General features: G+C 42.2%; 1 long non-coding RNA gene across 1 annotated transcript in view; it reads left to right on the forward strand.

Annotated features, from left to right (window-relative positions):
* The first annotated feature begins 3874 nt into the window (after positions 1-3874).
* The window catches only part of LOC137320517 (uncharacterized), a 30738-nt gene continuing 19494 nt past the window's right edge, over positions 3875-15118 (forward strand). The window contains exons 1-2 of the long non-coding RNA XR_010962566.1: positions 3875-4010; positions 11940-12094. This is a non-coding gene — a long non-coding RNA (uncharacterized lncRNA). The remainder of the gene's footprint in view (positions 4011-11939; positions 12095-15118) is intronic.

The following is a 15118-nucleotide window of genomic DNA, read 5'->3' on the forward strand; positions in this document are numbered from 1 at the left end:
ACTCATCTTCTTCCTCCTCCTCTGCCTGGGGAGCTGCAAGTCCCTGACCCTCCTCAATCTGCTGCATGTTCTCTTCTCTTCTGATGGCAAAATTGTGAATCATTCAGCACACAGGAATGTCCTGGCCAACATATGTTCCTCAACCACACAACTAAAGTAAATTAACGGTTGCTTGTCTCATTGCTGTTTGTAGGACCTTGCTGTATGCAAACTGGCTGCCATGTTGCCAATGTCAGAACAATTAAAACAGCTGAAAAATAGTTAATTGTCTGTAAAGCACTTTGTGATGCTGTGAGAAAGTAAAAGGTGCTATATTCATTTTTTACTTCTATGTTCCCCATCCATCCATCTTGCTGTTGCCATCCCAAACTTACCAGCAGTAGGTACCACAGTGCACTTCAAAGCCCCTTCCTTCCCCTCCCATCATGGCCGACCATAGATGGAAGCAATGGATGACTCACGTGGTATGTACTTTCTCATTTTCTGCACTTGTGATCACCCCCATTAAGGAATGCTTTCTGACACCTTGGGTTGCATTCCATCTGATGTCAAGCAGAATGCCTTCAGACGATCTAATTTCTTATGAAAGGGGAAACGGATCACAAACAAAGAAAAGGAAATGCTGCCTCCATCGCCAAGACTCCTGCTGGAAAGCATCAGGCAGCCACCTCAGTACCTTCTGTCACTGAGGAGAAGTAGAAGATTAGGATTAAAAGGGCATACAATTACAGGCACCAAGGGGAGGCACGGTGGTTTTAAAAAAAAAGTAAGAAATCACATGGATTTGTTTTCCTTCAAATAGCACTGATGGGATATGGGTGGAATGATTTGAGGCAAGGTGAGGGAATACCTGTGAGAAAGAGCAGCAGAATGTTTACCAAATGGCAAGAGTGCAGCTTTGGAAAAGAGCTACATGTCAGCAAATGTACAAGCTGTGTAACTGCCAAAGGAGGACCATTGACAGCAGGACTGATTTTGCAGTTGACACGGATGTTACTTAGCTCACAGTGTCCCTTTTGATCTGTGCCTGCAAATATCTGGCAGCTGGCAACGAGTTCTTCCCAAAGTGGGCTGTCGGCTGCCTGCTCACCTTGCTGCCCTTCTTCACTTTCTTCTTCCTCCTTTTCATAACACAGGTACAGGGGACTGCCTTATGGACACACCCCAGTGTCCTGTGCTTTTTTTAAAATTCGTTCACGGGATGTGGGCGTCGCTGGCAAGGCCGGCATTTATTGCCCATCCCTAATTGCCCTCGAGAAGGTGGTGGTGAGCCGCCTTCTTGAACCGCTGCAGTCCGTGTGGTGACGGTTCTCCCACAGTGCTGTTAGGAAGGGAGTTCCAGGATTTTGACCCAGCGACAATGAAGGAACGGCGATATATTTCCAAGTCGGGATGGTGTGTGACTTGGAGGGGAACGTGCAGGTGGTGTTGTTCCCATGCGCCTGCTGCCCTTGTCCTTCATGGCTGAAGGTCCATAAAAATATCCCCAGCACCAACAGCAGCGCCGAAATTATTATCAAACTGGAGATAGAAAAATTTAAGTGAAGTACACCTTTAACTCAACTTCTAAAAGTTGGCAGCCACCCAACAGCACTGAATGCCTCTTGTGTACCGACGGGCCAGAGGTGCAAATATCTTGAAATCTGCCATTTGATGCCAAGACTACATTTAAATTTTCATTGTAATATGGGTGCCAGTGTTTGGGCAGGCACTTCCAGCTACTGACCTCACTTCCGAGGGAAAACCGCTTATCACATTGTTAGGGGTGGAGATCTGACGTAACACCCGACCATCCAGTTTTCCGATCTTGCCCCAAAACTTCAAGAAATCAGGGATAAATAAATTGGAAAATCTAGCCCAGGACATCACAACATCATTGTGCCTTAATTAAAATTTTTAAACTGGAAAGTGGGGGATGCTTCCTGCATCTGACATCACTTCTGGTGGAAAAGCAAACAACCACAAAAATGGAGGTGGACACTGCCGAATTGGCACCTGACTCATTTCCCACCCCAGTTGTGCCACTGATCTGCGGGCATAGAGAATGTATCCGCATTTACGCAGGGCTGTGTCCACACCACCATATTCCAGGCAGGTACACCACTGGCCTAACATAAAAATGCAACAAATAACTTAAACATTGTATGGAAAGACACTTACAAATGGTTTATGATTATAGTCACCCACATGCTCTGGTCTGAGACTCAGACCTCAGGTCTCAGATACTTAGCAGAAGTCTTGACCAAACACTTGAGTCAAGGAGAGAGCTTTAGAAAACATGCATACACATCCTTTTATTCTAGTTTGTTCGTCAGTAATTCGACATGAAGATAGCCTCTGTTTCAGATAGCAATTAAAATTGAATGAGACAATTTTCATACACAGCGTCACTTCCAGGAATAACCAACAACAAATTAGACCCGTGATCTTCACCTGTTCTTCTCCCTCCTTTTCCTGTTTTGGTCAGTCCTATAAAGGGGATATTTGCCTACTTTTTCCAATTCTGATGAGGGGACCCCACCTGTAGCATTGAGCTACCTTTTCTCTTTTGAGATGCTATGGAACCTGCAGTGTATTACCAATTTTTAAAATTAGATCCCTATGACTGCATAGCATTAACCATTTCTGATTGAGAAGCTTTTCCCCTTGATACAACGGAGGAGGCTAGTTCATAACCCTCAGTAGTAACTTCCACTGTTCACAATGTTGCATACATTTTAATCAAGCTCTAAGATTTCTCTTCTCTGAATCCTAAATCAAATATTTTATATAAATTTCACTTTTTTATCTAAACCATTCCACAAGCATTAACAGTGTTGGAAAGGCTCTTTATCTCCAACAAAACTTGCACTCTCAGTATTCCTCACTGCATCTGCCATACTCCACCTATAGGTAAGAGCTACCATTAATCTCTGACAACTGAGTAGCCTACTGTAGCCCATATTTATAAATCTTTTGTAAATCTGCAGAAAAAATTACAATTTTTTGCAATTTTTCCACATACAATGTAGTTTTTCTTTGTAGAAAAAGATTTCCTGAAATTTTGGAGTTACAGAATTGGTTCAGAATATGTTTTATTTTCACTGAATATCAGTTTTGACTTTCAAAGTGGTGTTCATTGTGTCAAATTAGTATTCAGTTGTTATTACCTAAAGTTTGCTGATTTACAAATTGCACCTTGTGTTGAATTGAATTACAGGAGCCTTCACATTCTGTTATGTAGCCACAAATTATATAAATGCCACAATTCCCTGCTACTGAGTTTGATTCTGAGAATGTGCTTCTTATTTATTTATTACAGATGACAGTGAGGTGGGAGATATTGTCAATCTCCATTCACTACCAGACAAAGAAACTCAGGTTCTTAGGAATCACAGTTTAAATAAGCATTAGCTTTGGACCATGTAGAACAAATTTCCCATCAAAACAATTGTTGCTATGGCAATTAACTTCTCGAAAGAGGAGTTGGATAAACTGCTGACTAGGAATGTAATTGAAGATATGAGGGCCAATTTTTCTTTCTCCAACCCCCCCCCCCCCCCCCCAAAGACATTAATCAGGTGCAGCATGGCCAAAGTGCACTGCGCCTGTGTAGGCCTAACTAACTGAGACTCCAGTCATAATGTTAGCCGCAAAACGCTACATACACTTCACAACCTGACCCAGGAGAATGATCAGTTTTCCTGGGCAGCACAAAAACACCTTGCCCCAAAACAACACCATTAGTGCATAAATTTTATTTAAATTCTTAAATTGTGTAAAATACTGAAAAAAATTACCTTCTGCCTCTTGTGCCACACAGTGGTTTTCATGGTGCACAGGAGTGAAAACTACAATTCCCATGATGCATTTCTTTTTCAAGCACAGAATTTGTCCACAGCAGCTGGAAATTTCCAGTGCTCAAGGCTAGGTAAACTTTCTAACTGAAACCCAGGCTACAGCCAGAAGAGTAGACCATTGTGAGAGAACTTCTTACAGGCATTTCTAACATCAAATACCAGATTTTCTTGGTAAGCTTATGGATTTTTTTCAGAATTGGGTAATTTTTTAAATGTGTTTATCATGTTGAAAATGTTGGGCCTAAAATTCCATATCCTTTCTTCCATTACAACTTCAGCAGGAGTGCAGTGGAAGGGCTAGGACCTGGGTCCCAGCCTTCGTTGCCATTACTCAAGGGGCCTTGTAAGGGGCACTCACATCAAAAGGGGCAGGGGAGGGAATTCACCATACTGAGAGTTCCCACATCCTCAGCTTCGTAGGGACCCAGTGTAAGTTTGGTCGCTAGTATGCAAAGTGAGAAGAAGCCTCTAGAAGGGCTCGAGCAGGTACCACTGGGGGGAGTTCAGGTTTGGGAAGTGGACCAATAACAACTTACAAGTTGTGAATTTTGTTGGTTTTCTTTTAATGCATCTCCCTTATAGTGTTTGCTGGGGCCCCCAACTACCCCCTTGAAACTAGCAGCAAGGTCACATTTCTTGGCTGCTTAGGGTGCCTATAATGCCATGGATGTCTGCTGGGGCCATACAATTAGATACTCTCCCCCTGACTCCACAATACTCTGTCTGGCGGGGTTAAAGCTGGGGAAAGGCTTGTGGGCACGATCCCGGCATAAGCCCTGGGATCACATCCCGTGGAATCTTGGGCCTGTTATTTCTACCTGTATACACTGACTTGAGGGAAGAAGGAAAATGCTGGCTGAAAACAGTGTGAAGAAATTATATGGCCAATTTCATTTGTGTATTTTATATTATTTTCTGGTTCATGAATGGTAGTTTCGAAAAAAATTGATGAATTTGATTGCTTGGTTTTCTGCTGATTCTTGTTCCACATTGGTACATTTTGTTACTTTTAATTTATTGACATTTTGTCAATTGGATGTTTGGTTATTTAAGCTAATAATGATTTTTCTTTTGCCTAGTGGATATGTGACTTCTTGCAGATGTAACGTTCTACGGTGTGATACTTTTGAAGTGTGAGGCATCACTAGGGGTCGTTGGACCCTGATCCGTATATTTAAAAAAGGACCCCACTGTTCTCCGGTGGGTGTCCTTCTTGCCTGCTCAGAGAACCAAATTAAAATGGAAGATTGTGGAAAGGGAGCAGGACGTTCGGGGGTAAATCATCTGGGTGATTTTAGCTGCCCTCCTGCCTGATTTCTGCCAAGCGACCAGGGTTAAAATCTTGTTCATTAGAATTAGAGGAGAGACAGCCTTAATATAAAATTCTGTGAGTTTTGTCCATAGGGTACTTGCACAGTGACACAGAGTGCACTCTGGTAGTTATAACCAGGTACCTCACCATTCGGCTGATACATTGATAGGTGTGTGAAGTCCTAGGCACCTGAAAGAGAAGCAGGTCTCACCTCTTTAGAATGATTTCAAACACAGTAAAGACAACTGGATGCAAATTGATTGCAGCAGACTAGCATAGCTGTTACAACATGGTGTGGCAGGTGGCCTCCAGCATTGCTGCAAAGTTTTTTAAAAATGTTGCCCCTTTTCCTCTTTAACCTATGCAATCCATTACACAGGCTAATTTGGCCCTTTTAAATTTAAAAGCGCTACCCTGGAGCCATTGCAATCCTGGATATCACGAATGTACAATGTTCCTAATGCCCAATGTTGCTAGCATACTAATAATGTGAACTATGTCAGAAGACTTATTCGATATAATTTTCCTGTCTTTAGAATACGTTGGCCATATTACGGCAAAAGTATTCTATGCCCTGCATGACTTGTGGCAAAAAAACAGAGAGGTAGCAGGATTGAACAGGTAGCCTGTCGAGTGGGGAGCTGGCAGAGCAGCTTTGGGGAATTTCCTACCTATGTCTGTGGGAGTTATTATGGGGAACTGGCACAACTCCAGCAGAAAATCATGTTGTCTTGCATACTGGCAGGACCTGATATTACAAGCAGTCCTTTCCTGTTCTTGCTGGCCTTTCTCTGCCAATGGCAGTGCTAGTTGAGCACTGAATCTGATCATTATATAGCATGCAAAAAAGTACAGGGTTTAGCTCAAGTAAATTGCTGACAATTTAGACAGTGGGTCTACTGTCCCAGGCACAGTTACCTGGGAATGATAGAAAAAATTGCAGCTCACCTGTCAGTAAACAGATTGCATCCTTTGCAGCAACATTCGTTTCCTATGAGGGTGATGTATTAGCCTTGGAATATGGTTGACTTCCCACTAAAGTATCTCTTTTGCTGGCAAGGGTAAGCTTATTGACCATAATGCACATCTTCAGTGCAATAGCGCAAAGAAGCCACTTCTTCTGAAGCAACTTGGAGGCATGCAAGAAATGGGCGGGAACTGAGCCGTACGCTGCCTTCCTGATATTACTGCTCTGTAACCCTCCCATAGCGTGGGAGCAGCAGTAATTTCTAGGTTATTATGACTCCTAAGGTATCATTACATCACCGCATGATGCATCCCTTAATCCCATAATAGAGGCAGAAAATGCACCAGATGATATAATGCAATATTTATTCTATTTCTGATATAATATTTAATGAGGAGGTAGGCCCAACATCATAATGTATCCATGACTTTTTAACTTGTATATTATTTCATCAAGGCCACTCGTTAGATAAATGTCATATTAAATGGGTTGGATATGCACTTTCAACTTATGCATAGTTAGGAACATTCCTGCCCTTTGCCTCACTGGTTCAGAAACACACGGTATTAATTAAACTATTAATAGCAGCAGTTTAGTGGAATGGGTGTGGATTAAACTGGCATGTATACTGTACATCATTTCTACTCGTTTTCCTTTGTGACAGTGTTAAATGAAGTTTAGGAGTCTGGAAATATTATTCCCTTTGTGGGAAGCCTTTGGCTAAGATTGATGTTCCCTAAGTCTCAGACCTTGTTATAAGTGGCCTCAGACACTATCAATGTAGTGCACTGATTGCAGGCCTGGAAGAGGGCATGCTTGCAGGCTCATTCAGTCTTATTACTGAGGGTCTAATTACATCCATTATTGATGCTGTTTGTCACTGTAGTGTTGGAAGGGGGGGGAGAACGGATTATAGGCAACGGCCTCAGCTGCTTTGAGCCTGACTGATGACCAAACCATGGCACTTAGTAAGATTAAATCTACACTGCTGAGCATGTCATTTTAACTAGACAAAATGGAGATGATCCCAATTTCCTATCATTTCAGAGGCAACAGGGAACCAATTACACTCAGACTGTGAGGCGTCAAAATTCTCACCAGGCCTCATCTCAGGCAGACAGCTGATAAAATGAAATAGAAAAGGCCAAGTGGAGAATTTTGTCTGTGCAAAACCTTAATTTATATTCCAGCCAGCAGAACAGGCTGTACTTTTTTGTATAAAGCAAAAGATTGGAGGCCTTTTTATCATTTGTGTGGGCTACATCAATCCTGTTATCTTTTTCTGATGATATGGCTCAGAAGAAGGGTGGAGAAACTCATTATTTTTAGATGACTTCACTTTTCCCACAGGGATCTTATAGATCCTACTTAGCACCCGCCTCATTCCAGCACTGATTAAGTGGGAAATACAGGGAATCTCAAAAGGTCAAACCTATAATCAGCTGCCCTGAGGGCTATGACATAGAAAACTTCTTAATCCAACTGAAGCTTATTTCACGCTTTATAACAAGATGCTGAAGAAGATATGACGCAGAGAGCAAAAAATTGTAAACAGACCCAGAGACCAGATACTTTTAGTGGTCTGCGATCATGTATCGTAGTAACACACTTTGCTTTTTATATCGTGTTTTCATTTAAAACTACAAAAACAATGCTGCCAATTTTCTTTGCATTTCAAATATAATGCAGAAACTGTGCACAAGAGCTGAAGAACTGTGTACTTCTGGGACCTGCACAGGTTGCACTATTAACCCCCTGAGTATAGAATTTTAATAACAGCTTTCAAAATATGCATTTGATCTTTCATAAAACCTGTGAGAAATATAAAATGTAACGATGCTAAGATAATACAGCAGGTTACATAATGATCCCTTTTCAGCCTACTTGTGGAAATGTCACACTCAATAATGAAAATGATAAAATTAATACTTGATGGTTATCACTGATGAAATTTTTAAATTCAAAATATTTGCAAACATTAATTTGATGTATATTATGTGAATATAATTATTCCAGCAAAGCCCTGATAAGGTTTCGAGGATGTTGGAATCAAAGCAGGATCAACTTAGGATAAGCATAATTCTGATGAAAGGTCATTAACCCGAAATATTAACTCTGTTCCTCTCTCCACAGATGCTGCCTGACCTGCTGAGTGTTTTCCAGCATTTTCTGTTTTTATTTCAGATTTCCAGCATCCGCAGTATTTTTTTGTAAATATAATTCTAGCTCAATGTTATTTAAAATCAGATTCCCCGCCCTCCTCCCCATGTTACAATAACGTCAATCAAACCACTGTGATTTATTACCGTGATTTAAGACTTAGCACGGGGCTTAATGTTTTTTTTAAATGTTGGCGCAATACTATTTTCTGCGACAATATTTTTCACACATGCTAACCATGTTCAATATCAGGTTTGCTTTGTGACTAGCAATATCTAATGGCAAAAGGTTCTGCACCAATTTTTGCTTTTTTTCAGGAAAAAGTGAGGAAGATCTATTGAGAACAATTTCTACTAGTCATTTACTCCTTTGCGGAATAAGAGGGCTTCATCGTATATGAACTTTTTATTATCAGATGGTTGCATTCTCTGGAGCCATGCAGTGCCAAGGGGGGAAGGCTTTGTGCGCTGTGCGTAGCGACATTGTAAGCTCTTGTATAAAGAACGCATTTACAATTTCACTACAAACAACAGATATGTTCCCCATTTGTTTTGACACAAATTCTGTGATGATACTAAAAGCTGCTGTCATCATTCAGCTCTGTTCATATTTGGGTAAAAAAGTGGGATAAAAGAATAAGAAATGATTTAAATAAGCACATGTACACTCATTCAATAAACAAGTAGGAATAGTACAAAAATCTTTAGAAATAACACCACTCCACTGCACCTGCAGCATTCATACATCAGCAGAATCGAGCTCTACCTATTACCATATAGATAGAATCACAGGGGGTGATATTCAACTTTGGCGGAGCATTAAAAGGCTGGTAACCGATGGGCTGCCCGTTATACACCTGGCTTGATTTCCCTTTCCTTTAATTTCAATGGGAAGGAAAACCGGGAGAGGTGTATAAAGGGGTGGCCATTCCATTATTGCCTGTTTCTTGCCCCCAACGAAGATTGAATTTCAACCCCACAGTGTTTATCTGAGCTTTTCCTCTAAGACACCATGATTTTCAGCTATTTTCCTTTAGGCCAATGTATCAGCAATCTGAGATGTGGAGCCCACTTGGGGATCTAGGCCTGGTTTCTGGGTTAGACCTCCCAAAAATGTGTATTATAGGAACAGGAGTAGGCCATTCAGCATCTCAAGCCTTTTCTGCCATTCAATTGGATCATGGCTGATCTGTACCTCAATTCCATTTCCTGCCTTAGCTCCATATCCGTTGATCCCCTTACCCAACAAAAATCTATCGATCTCAGTCTTGAAAATTTTTAATTGACCCAGCATCCACGGTCTTTTAGGGGAACAAGTTCTAGATTTCCACCGTCCTTCGTGTGAAAAAGTGCTTCCTGATTTCATTTTTAAATGGCTCAGCTCTAATTTTATGATTATGCCCTTTTGTTCTGGATTCCCCCTCCAGAGCAAACAGTTTTTCTGTATCTACCCTGTCAAATCTCTTTATCATTTTAAACATCTTGATTAGATCATCCCTTAATCTTCTAAACTTAAGGGAATACAAGCAAAGTTTATGAAACATGTCCTCATAATTTAACCATTTAAGGTGTAGTATCATTCTGGTGAATCTGCACTGTACCCCTTCTAAGGCCAATATATCTTTCCTGAGGTTCGGTGCCCAAAACTGAACCAAGTACTCCAGATGGGGTTTGACCAAGACACTGTACAACTGAAGCATCACTTACTCACTTTTGAATTCCATCCCCCTTGAGATAAAGGCCAACACTCTATTAGCTTTTTCCATCCTCTCCATTACATTAAATCGGCCCCCTTTACAAGGGAGATGATGATGCCCCAAAAAATTCCTTCCTATGCTGATGCTGTCATCATCTCTATTGGCAACTGTCCATCACTGCGTTTCCTGTCCCCCTCCTCTCTAAAGTCCTGAGGATGCACCACTAGTGATGCTTTGAAAGCACCCTTCTTTTAAAGGCAAGTCCCCTAAGGTCTGGATTTCTGTCCTCATCAGCTGAAGCTGGACATGAGCTAACCCTCTGAATAGCAGGTTGCTGCTCCTCCTATCCCATCACCAGCTCCTGCTCACATGATGCACTCTCCTCTCAAACTCATTATTAACATCCTCTGGAATGGATGTAGCTGTGATAAAGCAATTATGATAAAACCATTAAGATAAAATAATCCTTTATTTGGGAGTGGAGGAGCTGTGCAACTAATCATGAATGAACTGCTGGTGGGTAAACTAGTGAAGTGGTTATCTGAATTCTTTTTCCAGTATGTATCTAAGTCTCTGCTAGTCTAATGGGGGTTGTTTCCTTTGGTAAATGATGTAATTAAATTTAATCTTCCACTTAAGATTTGAGTGGGAGGAGTTCATACTTATGATCCTCCACATTATTAAACTCCTGACCTCAGCCATGCCACTGTGCTTAAAGGCTGAGTAGAGGTCACTGCATCCCTAAAAGGTGGAGGGGGAAATGGCTGTGACAGTCAACACCAGGCCATTCCTACAACATTCCTAACAGACAGCTCAGAGTGGGATTGGCAGGAGCCTTGAAGCAAGGAACATGACAATCCTTTGGGAGTTAATGCAATTACTGGGGTGACCATGCAGGAAAAAATGACACACTAGAATTTTAAAAAGGATCTGAATTCTGGATCTTCCAAATCTAAGCACTTCTATTAAAACATTATATAAATTGTTGCTGGTGATACCAAGCTATGAGACCAAATAACTACTATATTGAAAATTGATAATATATGAAGGGATGTGGACCAAATGGATGAGCTGAGGAATAGCAGATGGATTTTCCATGGATAAATAAAAGTTAGTGCACATTTGTGTGATCCTATTTACGTCATAGGATGTCGATTTCCATATTAAAAAGGACCTATTGCCTGAAACAGGTGGGCGATTTGAACACCAGGTGATAGGCCCCTTTCAAAATGGAGCCGGCCATATCTCTGGTATTAATGGGGCAGTGAAGCTGTCGACCCCATTTTGAAGCCGTTACCGCCCCGTTAACACCAGGTGAAGGCAAACAAAATCGACCTCGATGAATGGATGTTCATTGATAAAAATAACAAAAGAAAATAATTTGATTGTGATTACTAACTACTATCTAGTGAATGAGCGTTTTTAATCGACAAGACTAAATGAGGTCTGAGATAAACCTCAGTGATTCATAGTTGCAACGTCATCGGGCAGAATTGCGCTATGTTTTGACTGCAACTGCATTGGACAAGGTGGGGGTTTAAGTCTCGGGCAGCCGACTGGCAGAACGCACGAGAACGGCTGGCGGAACGTGCGAGAATGGTTGCGCAGCACGCAGCGAGGCCCGGTGGAGCGCGCTGGGGCATCTAGTAGAGCGCATTGGACGGCCGCCCAATAACCATGGTGGGAAGCCCCGGTCCATTTTGAGGGCTGGGCCTCATTAACATTCATCTGACCAGCTGCAGGTCCCAAATGAGCATCTCTCTGAGCTCACTGGCTCGAGACCAGTGCAATATCTAGCAGACCTGGCCAGCAGAAAGATCAATCTGGGGGCGGAGGTGGGGGGTGCAATCACAGACAGAGTGCCAAAGGTGGCAGTGGCCCACATTATTAACACTCTTATTCCTCTGGCCCCAAGTAAATAGTTTTAACACTTTCCCTTTCAAGCCTCTTCCTCTTGCACTCCAGGTTTTACTGAGCGGAGGATCCATGATGCACGCTCTGCCCAGTAGGCCGTCAAAATTGAATCGGGGTCCTGATTTGCATGGATTCACGAGGCTCCTGCCTGATTCAGGCGGGCACGACAGCCGCCCATGAAAACACCAGAGGTGATACGGCGGCAGGTAGGAAGTGAGTGGGAACAGGGCGTTAAGCAAAGCGCTGCAATTTTAACTCTGTCACTGTCTGATTTCCGCCAGGCGGATGGAGTTAAAATCGCCATTATGGTTTGGAATCTTTAAACAACTGTAAGGATAGATTTGGCTCATGTTGAAATAGATTGTGATCATCAGTAAGGAAAAGTTTGACAGAAATAAGGGACGTCATTCAGCCTGGTCTCAGACAGATGAATGACAGAATTCATCAGCTGAGAAACAACATAGTGCGTAGTTGGTAATATAATAGTCAGGATATTGTCCTTCAGGTCAGTGATTCAGTTATCTGTCTATGATGACACAAATGTGTCATTAGACACCTTCCCCTCTTGGAAAGCACTGAGCTCTTCACTACATCAACTCCAGCCATTCCCTGCAGAGATCTGTTAACAAGTGGACATTAGGGCCCAATTTCTGGAAACAACAGTGGCCGTGCTTCTATTAAGTAAAAAAATTAGTTGCTGCCAGCAGGAACATAATCCTGTTTCTGACCTCGACTTTGCTATAATATAACGCTCCTGTTAGCCACAAAAAACAACCTGTGACAAGTACTTTAATAGGCCTCATAATTAGAATTAAAGTACCTGTGGCTGAGCAGAGGGGTGAGAGTTAATGGCTACATGTTTGATACTAGAAGGAGAATAGCAAAGTGCATTTCATTTAAACTTGTCATCATGTACAGACATTCTTTTTATGTGCAATCAATAGTCTTGAAGCGAGAGGGAGAGGTAGAGAGAGTGATAGCAGTTGAGTTAGATGTAGAGAAAGCCTGAGGAATACCTGATAGGAGTGCATGCCACAAAAGGTAAACTTTTCACATCTAAAACCTTGATCTTTAACAATTTGTCGGGTTCCCCCTGAGCACACACAAGCACCTGTACTTTCTCTCATCACCATGTATTGTGCACTGCATATTTCAGGATTTTCTGTGCAACAACATCGAGTAAGCAGCAGTCAAAACAGCTTTAAAAGGTAAGATCCTGTCTGACCAAGCTCCTTGATTTCTTTGAGGAAGTGACATCCCAAGTCGACTGCAGTAAATCTTACGACATTGTGTACTTAGGCTTTCAAAAGGCATTTGATAAAGTTCCACATGAAAGGTTACTAATTAAGGGACTCAGGACAAAACTTAGGTATGGATAAGAAATTGGCTAAGGGTAGAAAACAATGGATACTGGTTAGTGGGGTAATGTCAGAGTGGGGAGAAGTACTGAGTGGGTTACCCCAGGGCTTGTGTTGGTGCTACTGCTGTTTCTGATTTACATCATAGAAACATAGAAAATAGGAGCAAGAGTAGGCCATTCAGCCCTTCGGGGCTGCACCGCCATTCAAAATGATCATGGCTGATCGTCCAACTCAGTACTCCGTTCCTGCTTTTTCCCCATATCCCAAAATCCCTTTAGCATTAAGAAATATATCTATCTCCTTCTTGAATACATCTAATGACTTGGCCTCCACTGCCTTCTGTGGTAGAGAATTCCACAGGTTTACCACCCTCTGAGTGAAGAAATTTCTCCTCATCTCGGTTCTAAATGGCATACCCCGTATCCTGAGACTGTGACCCCTGGTTCTGGACTCCCCCAGCCATCGGGAACGTCATCCCTGCATCTAGTCTGTCTAGTCCTGTTAGAATTTTATATGTTTCGATGAGATCACCGCTCATTCTTCTGAACTCTAGTGAATATAGGCCTAGTCGACCCAATCTCTCCTCACACTTCAGTCCTGCCATCCCAGGAATCAGTCTGGTAAATCTTCGTTGCACTCCCTCCGTGGCAAGGACATCCTTCCTCAGATAAGGAGACCAAAACTGCACACAATACTACAGATATGGTCTTACCAAGGCACTGTATAACTGCAGTAAGACATCCCTGCTCCTGTGCTCAAATCCTCTTGCAATGAAGGCCAACATACCATTCGCCTTCCTAACTGCTTGCTGCACCTGAATGCTCGCTTCCAGCGACTGGTGTACAAGGACACCCAGGTCTCATTGCGCCTCCCCTTTTCTCAATCTATCACCATTCAGATAATAATCTGCCTTTCTGTTTTACAACCAAAGTGGATAACCTCACATTTATCCACGTTATACTGCATCTGCCATGTTCTTGCCCACTCACCCAACTTATCTAAATCACTTTGGAGCCTCTTCGCATCCTTCTCACAGCTCACGTTCCAACCCAGCTTTGTGTCATCTGCAAACTTAGAAATGTTACATTTAGTTCCCTCATCCAAATCATTGATATATATTGTGAATAGCTGGGGCCCAAGCACTGATCCCTGCGGTACCCCACTAGTCACTGCCTGTCACCCGGAAAAAGACCCGTTTATTTCCTGTCTGTCAACCAGTTCTCAATCCCAGCCAGTATATTCTCCCCATCCCATGTGCTTTAATTTTGCACACTAACCTCTTGTGTGGGACCTTATCAAAAGCCTTTTGAAAATCCAAGTACACCACATCCACTGGTTCTCCTCTATCTATTCTATTTGTTACATCTTCAAAAAACTCCAGTAGATTTGTTGAGCATGATTTCCCTTTCATAAACCCATGCTGACTTTGTCCAATCCCATTAATGCCTTCCAAGTGTTGTGTTATCACATCTTTTATAATAGACTCTAGCATTTTTCCCACTACTGATGTTAGGCTAGCTGGTCTGTAATTCCCTGTTTTTTTCTCTCCCTCCTTTTTTAAATAGTGGGGTTACATTTGCCACCCTCCAATCTGTAGGAACTGTTCGAGTCTGTAGAATTTTGGAAGATGATCACCAATGCATCCACTATTTCCAGGGCCACTTCCTTTAGTACTCTGGGATGTAGATTATCAGGCCCTGGGGATTTGTCAGCCTTTAGCCCCATTAATTTCTCTAGCACTATTTTTTTTTTACTAATACTGATTTCCTTCAGTTCCTCTCTCTCACTTGGCCCTTGGTTCCCTAACATTGTTGGCAGGTTATTTGTGTCCTCCTTTGTGAAGACAGAACCAAAGTATGTGTTTAATTG

This window comes from Heptranchias perlo, chromosome 4 (assembly GCF_035084215.1).
Source record: "Heptranchias perlo isolate sHepPer1 chromosome 4, sHepPer1.hap1, whole genome shotgun sequence".
In the NCBI taxonomy this organism is placed as follows: domain Eukaryota; kingdom Metazoa; phylum Chordata; class Chondrichthyes; order Hexanchiformes; family Hexanchidae; genus Heptranchias; species Heptranchias perlo.